General features: G+C 51.7%; 1 long non-coding RNA gene across 1 annotated transcript; it reads right to left on the reverse strand.

The window, feature by feature from the left end:
- Positions 1-502: 502 nt before the first annotated feature.
- LOC129525343 (uncharacterized) lies at positions 503-2,067 on the reverse strand. The gene is made up of 3 exons (XR_008669577.2): positions 1,972-2,067; positions 1,455-1,620; positions 503-1,157 (listed from the first exon to the last, which is right to left on the reverse strand). It is a non-coding gene; the product is annotated as an uncharacterized lncRNA (long non-coding RNA).
- Positions 2,068-10,532: the final 8,465 nt, after the last annotated feature.

The following is a 10,532-nucleotide window of genomic DNA, read 5'->3' on the forward strand; positions in this document are numbered from 1 at the left end:
TTTTTTTCCAGGATGGGGGTCTTAGAAAAAAACCTAGGCTGGTCTTGCACTCCTGGGTTAAGTGATCCTCCTGCCTCAGCCTCCTGAGTAGCTGGGACTACAGGTGTGCGTCATCACGTTTCTTATGGGTTTACTTCTCTTTCTCTCTTTTTTAACAGCTTTGTTGAGATATAATTTACATACCATACAATTCACACATTTAAATTATACAATGCAGTGGTTTTTAGTATATTCACAAATATGTGCAACCATAACCACAGCTGATTTTAGAACATTTTCATTATCTCAAAAAGAAACCCTCTACCATTTAGGTATCACTCCTCCGTTCCCCTGCCCCACACCCCAGCTCCCGACCTAAGCAAACACCACTCTACTTTCTCTCCCTACAAATTTGTTTATCCTGGACTTTCATATAAATTGAATTATGTAATAAGTGGAATGTTTTAAATCTTGTTTTTTTTAATTTTGTCATTTATTTGTATTTATTTAGAGATGGGGCCTTGCTATATTGCCCAGGCTGGAGTACAGTGGCTACTCACAGGCCACTGGAGCACACTGTGGCCTTGAACTCCTGGGATCAAGTGATCCTCCCACCTCAGCCTCCAGAGTAGCTGGGACCACAGGCACGTGCCACTGCACCTGGCAACTTATCATCATGTTTTCAAGGTTAATTCATATTGTAGCATGTATCAGCACTTCATTTCTTTCTGTGGCTGAATAATATTCCACTGTATGGATAGACCATATTTTGTTTATCCATTCATTAGTTGATGAATATTTGGATTGTTTCCTCTTTTCATCTATTATCAATAATGCTGCTCTGAGCATTTTTGTACAAGTTTTGCATGGATGTATGTTTTCAGTTCTCTTGAGTATCAGCCTAGGAATGGAATTGCTGGGTCTTATGGTGACTCTCTGTTTAGCCGTTTGAGGAACTGCCAGGCTGTGTTCCAGCGTGGCTGCCCCATTTTATACTCCCACACAACCATGTATGAGGGCTCCGGTTTCCCCACAGCCTCGTGCTGGCTATTGTCTGTCTTTGGTTATCCCCATCTTACTGGGTGTGAAGTGGCATTTCCTCGTGGTTTTGATTTGTATTTCCCTGATGCCTGATGATGGGCAGAATCTTTTCATTTGCCTTTTGGTCATTCGTATGCCTTCCATGGAGAAATGGATATTCAGATCCTTTGCCCAATTGAGTTATTTGTCTTTTTGATTATTGAGTTGTAAGTGTTCTTTATATATTCTAGATACAAGTCCCACAGCTCAGATTTGAATACCGAACTGAGCCCAGCCTTGTGGTTCAGAGGGAAGATAATGACTCGGAATTAGACCGAATTGGATTCAGATTCCCACTCAGACATTTAGTAATGGAGAATGTGCTATTTAACTCACTTGCAGGATAGAGATAATTACACCTGTGAAATAGTACATTCAAGGCTCTGTGTGTTTACCTGTGCAAGGCATGGAGCTTGGAGTTGTTCAGCCTTCCCACTGAGATAGGTAAAGAACTGTTATTACTCCTGTTTACAAGTGAGGCAACTGAGGCACAAGGAATTCGCTGTGGATCATGGAATCGTAAGTGGCAGAACTGGAACTTGAACCCACATCTCTGGAACTCTAGTGCCAAGAGCCAAGGTAGGCAATGAATGTGTGTTAAATAAATGAACGAATGCCTTCACTGATGGGGACCTCACTATCTCAAAAAGCAGTCTGCTCTGCTGTTGGATTCTTCTATTTACTACAAAAATCTCACTGTTGTTGAGCAAAACCCACCCATCTCCCATCATAACTCCTTCCCATTGGCCCTGGTTCTGTCCTCTAGAGAATCCCCGATGCCCAGGGGCCAAGGTCAATGTCACTGACTCCAACTCCAGTATACAGAAGTCCTCCCCCATCCCCCACTCATACACACAGGCAGAGCCCCAGCCCTGGCCCATCTGACCCCCAGATGAGGCTGGGAGCACCCACCTCCTGCAGGTCTATTCAGGCTCTCCCACTGGATGCAGAGAGACCCAGATCCCCTCTCCAGGGACCAGGGACTGAGGCTTCCCACTGGGAGATGAGGCCCTTGTCCACAGTGAGTGGGACCCATGGATACTGGCTTTGTGATCTCATCAGTGTCAGCTCACATTATGGCAGGAAGAGGACCTAGGTGAGAGCTAAAGGAGCCTGTGGCTGGCTGAAGGGAGAAGGGATGCACAGGGGACTCGCTTGTTCCAGCCATCTGAGCAATCTCACGCTTGGTTAGCTCTGCAAGTGGCACTACTTCGGAGCTGGCCCGTCGTGGCCCCATAGCTAACCTAACCACGGTATCTGAGACTCCAATTCCAGGCTGTGAGGCCTGGATAGACTTGGAGAGCACTGGGGAAGAGGAGAACATCACCGTATGAGCCTCTGCCACTCCCACTGAGGCAGGAGTGAGCACTGAGTCCCGGCCAACCCCTGCAGACAGCTAGAGCTTCACCTCTGTCTCCAGGAAGCATCATCTCTGGGCCCCTGTATGATGGCCTGCACTTGAGAATTCAGGCTGGACAGGACAGGCTAGGATTGCCCTCTCCAGCCTCCAGGACTGAGACCTTAGCATTCCAGAGCCAAGACCCCCAGCTGTGTTTTGGAGGCAGAGGAAATTCAATCTGACACATGGAGGACTGAGGGCCATCAGTTCAAGCAGTGCCTGCAAGTCAGTGTTACACTGAAGAGACTTGAGAGCCCGGTTTACTGTCAGGGCGACCTGAGCTTAAATCCTGTCTCTGCAAGTTACTTCACTGCCCTGGCCTCAACTAGTATGTCTGTAAAATGAAGACACTGATGCTGACCTTGCTCATCAGGTTGTTATAAGAATTAAATGAGGCCAGGCACAGTGGCTCATGCCTGTAATCCCAGCACTTTGGGAGGCCGAGGTGGGCGGATCACAAGGTCAAGAGATCAAGACCTCCTGGCCAACTTGGTGAAACCCTGTCTCTACTAAAACTACAAAAATTAGCCAGGCATGGTGGTGTGCACCTGTAGTCCCAGCTACTTGGGAGGCTGAGGCAGGAGAATGGCTTGAACCTGGGAGGTGGAGGTTGCAGTGAGCCAAGATCGCGCCATTGCAATCCAGCCTGGCAACAGAGTAAGACTCTGTCAAAAAAAAAAAAAAGCATTAAATGAGTTATTCAAGCCTATCCCAAAAGGTTAAATGATTCTGTGACATTCTTAAAATGACAAAATTATAGAAACAGAGATTCATGGTTGCCAGGGGTCAGAAAAGAAGAGAAAAGGGGAAAGTGCCTATGAAGAGACAACAGGAGAGATCCTTGTGGTGACGGAACAGTCTGCATCTTGACTGTGTCAGCGTCTATTTCCTGGTCATGATCTTGTACTATAGTTTTGCAAGATGTTAATATTGGGGGAAACTGGGCAAAGGGCACACTGGATCTCTATTATTTCTTACAACTGCATGTGAATCTACAATGATCTCAAAATAAGAAGTTTCATTTAAAAAAAAACAGAGTTATTTAAATAATGTTGGGTGAAAGGAAGCATCTGTAACATTAGCTATTCTTGCTCCCCATCCCTGGGTTGCTCTGCGAGCTGATGTGGCCTGGGAACCTGCATCCTGTGAAACCTTCACGACACTGGGGAAGGGGCTGGAGAGAAGAGCCTGACCATATGTTTAGCAGCTTTTATTTCTGTGCGTGCCTTGAGTGCTTAATAAATGCAGGAGGGAGGTAGGGAGTGAATGAGTGAGTGAATGAATGAATGAATATTACAGCAAGTGAACTCTCAATCTCTCAGGAAATGAAATGGCCTTAAAGCAAGAGGCACTTGGGATGGACGCAGGAACCATCTTGCAGCCCTAGATTGGCCAGCCCACCCAGCCCCTGCTTTGCCTCGTCTGCCCCAGCTGCATTCCTTGTCGGGGGCAGGCTGCGTGCCTTCGAGGACAGCAGAGTGACGCACTTTAATTAGTGCAAGAGTAAATTACATTGGACGAAGAGAGTCCCGACTTCTCCCGACGGCGCGGGGAAAATAGAAGCCTAGCATTTTCAATTTAAGGTTTAGTTAGATAATGCCTATTGGTGCCAGTAGATTACAGAGTGGATATTAAATCCTGCAGGATTTGGAATCGGAGCATACAAGACGAATCCATAAGTAGGGGAAGCAGCCGGAAGGGGCTGGCCCGCTGTCCTCAGCTAGCAAGAGCACCTCTCTGGGAAGCAGCAGCCTGCACAGAACTAGGGTGCCCACAGCGGCTTCAGAGGGGTAGCTGAGGGCTGAAATTCTAGGGGCTGGAACTACTTTCCTGCCTGGCTCCCTGAACCAAGGTTTCCTATGTTATGAATGGGAAGACTAACACCCAAAGGCACCACAGGTTTTGGCAGTCAGAATAGAAACCCACACTTCAATCTCATCCAACCCTTCCCTCCCTTCTCCACCCAGTCAACTCTTATGCTACCTTCGAAACAGCTCAAGAATCTCTTCCTCCAGGAAGCCCTTTCTAACTACCCACTTGGAGTCCTCTGTGAGCCCAGAGGACTCCAGGCTTCCTCTGGCATTGAACTCACCAATGATGATTATAATCACAGACATACCTCTCTTCCTCTCCCCTCACTCTTTTGAAAGGTGTGAGCATGGCCTGCTCTCTCACACCCTTGCTCCCAGGCACAGAGGGGCACCCACTAAACATGTGCTGCACAGATGGGGTTTCCATCGTGTTTGTATTTATTTTCCAACAGTTGATGCATTTTGAACATGTGACACATTCACAGCCTTCAAGACTCAAGAGGTACAAAGGGGTCCACGGGGAAAGTCTCCCTCCCACCCTACCTCGCAGCTCTCCAGCTCCTCCCTAGGAGTAGCCAGTTCCTTGTACACCCATCCAGGAGGCTTTATCCTCATGCAAGCAAATGTGGATGTGTGTTTGTTTCTTCCTTTCTCAAGAAAATAGCGGCTACGTCACACATTATTCCCATGTCATTATCTTCACTCCACAACCTGTCTTAGAGACTTCTTTTTCGCTACCTGGAGGAGGCCTTTGTGTTCCCAGGCATCTTGGAGCCAGACTCTGCTACTTCAGGAGCGGGAGGCTGTGGGGCAGGGGTCTGGAAGGATGGGGTCCCAAGTCCTGCTTTTCCATCAGGGTGTGCAGTGTTGACTGGCATCTTAAGATGCCTCTGTGGCATACCTGGACCAGCAGGCTAGGAGCGGCCAAAATAAGCAGCCTCGGAAGTGTGGACACAGGGCCTGGGAGCCTTGGCCCGAGCCCACAGGACAACTGTAAGCCCCATCAGACTTCCTGGGGGGCAGGATAACGTTTCTGGCAGGCTCAGCTTGAAGGCTCGGGCTCAGTGGAGGAAGCTAGAGAAGCTTATTAGTTTAAGCAGGATAAAATGTGTAAATTAATTACCCCAGCCACCCATGCATGTAGCGGCTGGTCTGCCACTGGGAGGAGAAGAATTAGCCTCCACTCCTCCTGTAGTCTGGCTTTCCTGCCAGATGCAGCCCAGAGGACCCATGGCTGCATGGCCCAGGGAAGGAGGGACCCAGACACCAGAGCCAGGTGGCCTCAAGGAGCTAAGCAGGCCCTCCCTGAAATGCCAGGAATTAGATTCTGCCATCACCACCAGCAACAAAAGCAGCAGTCAGGGAAGAAGTGCCTGAAGCAGGGAAAGGACCCTGTGTCCTGCTCTCCACCATGCATCAGGCACCTATTTATCAAGTGATGATGCACCAGGCACTGTGGCAACACTTACTTGCCTCCTTTCATTTGATCCTCTTACAAACCCATACGGTCACTATGATTAGCCCTATTTGGCAGATAAGAAAACTGAGGGTAAGGAAGTGTAAGTAGCTTCTTCTATTGACCCAGCCAAGTCAGGTCAGGTACAGGGTGGCACATTGCCTCTCTCAGAGAGGCACAGACAGAGGATGATCTCTAGGACTGTATCATCCCCCAAGAGTATTCCCTGCTTCCACACCCACCTCATGGCAGTTCCACCCCCCTCAGCCCATGGCAGCTGTGCTGCAATCTCCCTCTCTGGCATTAGTGCTCCTGCAACAGGGACCTACTCTCCAACTCCCCTCCTCCACTCACTGGCCCTTAGCTCTCAACTGTTTCCTAAACCCTGCATCCTCTGCACATCCTGCTTGTGTCTTTGCTTGCTCCTGCACCTGCAATGCCACCAGCGTCTCCACCTGCCACAGTCGGTCCCATCAATGATGTCTCAAGCCACCGGCATAGCGCACCTGGGCCTCCACTCTTGCTTCACCTCGGTTCATTCCTGAGTCCTCTTCTTAGAGCACTGATCTGATTACTCACCCTCCCATGGAGGTGGTCACTGTGTTTACAGTAATGCTCAGCCCCTATGTAGCCCGGCATGATCCTGCCCTGCCTTTCTCACACATGCAGAACTCACTCAGGTCCCCCTAGATCTTCTCAACTCACTCTCAGCACAGCTGTCCCCTCCTCAGGGGACATGCCTCCTCATCGCCCTGTTTTGGGCCCTGCACGCTCTGATCACCTTCTGGATCAGCTCACAGGCCCAGTCTTGCGAATTCATGCAGAGCGGCAGCTTGTGTCTCCTGTATCTTGTGCTTAGATCTTGGTCCAACACAAAACTCTGAATGAATGCAGGCCTCCCCCGAGCCACGCCTCCATTCCTGCTCCTCATCAGATATCTGTGCACCTCTCTCCCCGCTGAGCCTGTGCAATGCCCCCAGTCTTGGGCTCAGGTCACCTAGTGCAGTCCCCGCTCCAGGCAGGTCCACACCTGAACCATCAAAGACCCACACCTCACCCTCAAAGAATATGCCGCCTCCTTCTCAGACAAGCTCTCAGGGCTCCACCTTCCACAGCCAGATCTGAATCCTGAAAGTTACCAATTTGTAACAGGGTTTGCAGCCCCTCAATTCAGCCAGTTGGGGATCTTAACATGATAATGGGACCAACCTCAGAAAAATGCAGAATTTGCTAACCAGAGCCAACCTCAAGGCCAACGAGGAAACACGTTATATGTCCACTTGGGATGAATGTATTGATAATGATAAGCCCAGCCAAAGACCTCTCCTCCCTCCCTCACCTGGCTCCCTGTCCTTCCTGGGGAGCTTCAGGGATCCCAGGCACCATCCTCATCCCCTGGGTTGAGGTCACCCATCCACTGCCACATCTTGCAAGAGAGTCTGTTGGTTCCCAAGTTTCCTCACCCCCTCCCCACTCCTTTGCCTCTTCTTAGCCTCTGCCTTGGCAAGGTGATGAATTAGGAGCCAGGAGTTGGCACATTCACCAAGCAATTAGTGTTTATCTTCCTTGTTTCTGTGGCTGAACAACAGTTCATTTTCAAACTTAATAGTCAATACTCAGAAAGATAAAACTGCCTGGGTCACTCTTGGGAGGTGATTTGAGGGCTTGGTGGAAAAGGGAGGTGGGATATGAGCTGGCCCTGCCTCAGCCATCCAGCCCCCGCCCCTCTGGACAGGCATTCCTGGGGTCCCACCTGTTACCCTTCTGACCTCTCTCCATGGTCCATCAGGAGGCAGGGACAAAGGTCCCCATGTCGTAGCCGGGACATGGAAGGGGGACACGAGTCAAGCAGCTTGGCAGTTCGCAGCCCCTCAGTGTCCCCTCCCCCTTGGACTTTGAGGACTCTGGCTTTCTGTCTCACTCTTCACCAAGAGCTGCCTTGGGTAGAGCCCTGTCCGACTCATGCAAGCCTTCTTTGGGGGCTGCAAAACTGAGCCTGCTGTGCCCACCCAGCCCCCTCCTCAGGCCAGCTACCTGCAGAGGGAACCCAAAGGTGGCACCCACATAAGGGGAGCCTGCCCCTTCTGCAGAATTCTATGCCAGGTTAGGCAAGGTCTGGTGGGGTGAGCAGTAAGCCCCTATCTCCTGCTCAGACCAGGGGACTGCTGTCCTGGGGTCATATATTCTACAGGCTAGGACAGAAGGGTCTACTCAGCTAATACAGAAGTGGGGGAAGGAGAAGAGAGAGAGAGGCTCACCTTGTAGAAGGGCCCTGGGACCCAGTCCTGACTGCCTGGGCTGGGGCAGGAGTTTGGCGCCCACTCACTGCAGTGAAATGCTGTCACCTGCCGGCCGTACCCCAGAACTGCAGGAGCCCTGGTGCGGGTCCTAGGGCTGGGCCCAGCAGCTTCCACCCTGTGACTCTCCACCAAGTGCAGAAAGCCAAAAAGAGGGGAAATCAAGCTTCATCCCAGGTTGAAATGTCGTCATTGTCTTTGTTGTTAATTCCACAATAATAATAGCATAATCTCTCAACTGTTGGGCCCTTGCTAAACCAGGTTCTTTGCAGTTTTTTGTTGCTCACAGCAGTCCTTTAAGATGTTATCCCCACTGAAGCTCAGACAGAGTGGGCAGCTTGGCCCTGGTCTTACAGCTGATGGGCAGTGCAGCCAGGATTCTGGCCCTGACAGTATGGCTCCAGCTCCACACACTGCCCTCAGAAGCCTATGCCTCAGCTCTCCACACAATGAAATGTACCAGGCACCCATTATTGGATGTCTTCCAGCTCCCCTTTTGATTTTTTCACCTTCCTCTCCCACTTCCTCTTCCCAGTTAACTGCTTCTTAGCCTCCAAGGCCCGCCCACGTGCCAGGCACTGTTCTAGGACAACATGATGGAATGACCCCTGCTATCACGGAGTCCACATTCCAGCAGGTCCTGAGGCCCAGAGCAGAGCTCAGAAGCTCCTGCGTCTCCAGCCTTCCTCCCTCCTGGACAAAGAAGGCTTCTCAGATGGGGACCCATGCCCCTGACAGGGTCTAAAGGAAAGGAGAGGCACGGGGCTGGGTACAGGGAACCTTGGAGATTTGGGAGTCCAACCTGCCTGCCTATCAGCCCAGGTCAGATGGTGGATTCCCAACCTGACACCAAGCTCAATGTTCCTGTCCCTTCCAACCCTCCTTTTGCTGTGGTCTCCACCTCATAGGCTGTTGGAGCTGGGAAAGAACCCCAGAAATGATCCAATGAATACACCTCATTTTGTAGATGGAGAAGGTCAGGCCCAGAAAGGGCAAGCAATTAGCCCAGATCACACAGCCAAGCAACAGAGCCTGGATGAGACTCAGGGCTCCCAACTACCCTGCCAGAGCTCCCTGCTGAGCCCCTCTGCTGCCTCCCTCCTCGCTTGTCTGCCAGAGGGCTACCCACACTTCTAAGAATCACCCAACGCCCACAGCTGGGAGAGGGCAAGAGACAGGGGAGCATGGGCCAGGACTCTGCCTGGGTCTGAGAGGACCAGAAGTGGACATAGAGCCTTGCCCCCGTCCTTCCTCTCCCCTCCCCTGAGCCACTCGGGGCCTGGAGTAATCCTCCTATTCTCACTCATGCTGGGGACAGAGGCATTCTCAAGAACTGGGAAGAAAGGATTTCCCTGATTGCTTTATAATCACAGCTCAGACGATAATGGACCTGGTGGGGATTGATGGGGAGAGTGTGATGTTCAGCGACATCCCCGCCCAGTTCCCAGCACAGGCCTGGGCCTCCCGACACAGCGGTCTTCCCAACATCCCACCAGCCAGCTTCTGTGCAGCAGGTGCAGCCCCTGGTGTGGCCCAGGCATGGGACAGGCAAGGGCCCGGCTGCCCCCACAGGGGAATTTAGCCAGACCTGGTGTCCCATCCAGTTCCCCTTCTCTGGAGCTGGTAGGCTTAGGGCAGGGCCTGGAGAACTGGGAGCCTCTCGTGGCCAGGGTCTTTCTGAGAGTCGGGGCATCTCTGGAGCCCAGGAATGGGCCCTTATCACCATCACAACCCCAGGGTCCTCAAGAAGGGCCAGGAGGCTGCAGGGCATGGTGCCCACAGAGGTGGACCTGCTGGGGCACTGGGTAGGGAACCAGCACCCCGGGCAGGGGGCTGTAGGGAGCAGCAACTAACCCCAGGGACACTCTGCAGTCCCAGCTCCCAAGGGAGAACACCACCCAGGTGGCCAAAGCATGCGGGTCCAACTTGTGATCTCTCTTCTTGACAGTGCTGGAAGGTCCTCCATGGACACACTTGGCCCCTTCTCCCTCCTTTCCTTTCTCACCCTTACCCTCCTGTCTCCTCCGTCTCTCTCTTCTCTGCCATTTCTCCCTCACTTTCTCATTCCCAAGAGCCCCTTCATGGCAAGCCTGGCTGCTTGGCTCCTAAAGCTCCCTGGCCCAGCAGGGTGGAGAGGAGGAAGGAAGAGTGTTGTCCCTCCACAATGGACCAGCAGCCAGCTCGCTTAGGGACTTTTACTAGGACAGAGGGACTGCTCCCCTGATGTCATCAGGCCCCTGGTGGGGAGCAGAGTGAAGAAAAACAGTGAGAACAGAGGGGCCCGGGTGTCCCTGCCACACCAGGAAAAATAATGTGGTTGTTCGACACCCTCTTCCCTCTCTACCATCATGCCTCCTCCTGGCTTGCTCACCTCTTCCAGGAAGATTTCCCTGACTCTCCTTCCAGGCTTCTCTGAGTTTCCAGGGACTGGAAGGCCTTTTCCCTTTCCTCCGTCCCCCAAGCCCAGGATGATGCTGTCTTCAGGAGCCTGACCCTCCTGCCAGCCTCAA

Source organism: Gorilla gorilla, chromosome 9, assembly GCF_029281585.2.
Source record: "Gorilla gorilla gorilla isolate KB3781 chromosome 9, NHGRI_mGorGor1-v2.1_pri, whole genome shotgun sequence".
NCBI lineage: Eukaryota > Metazoa > Chordata > Mammalia > Primates > Hominidae > Gorilla > Gorilla gorilla.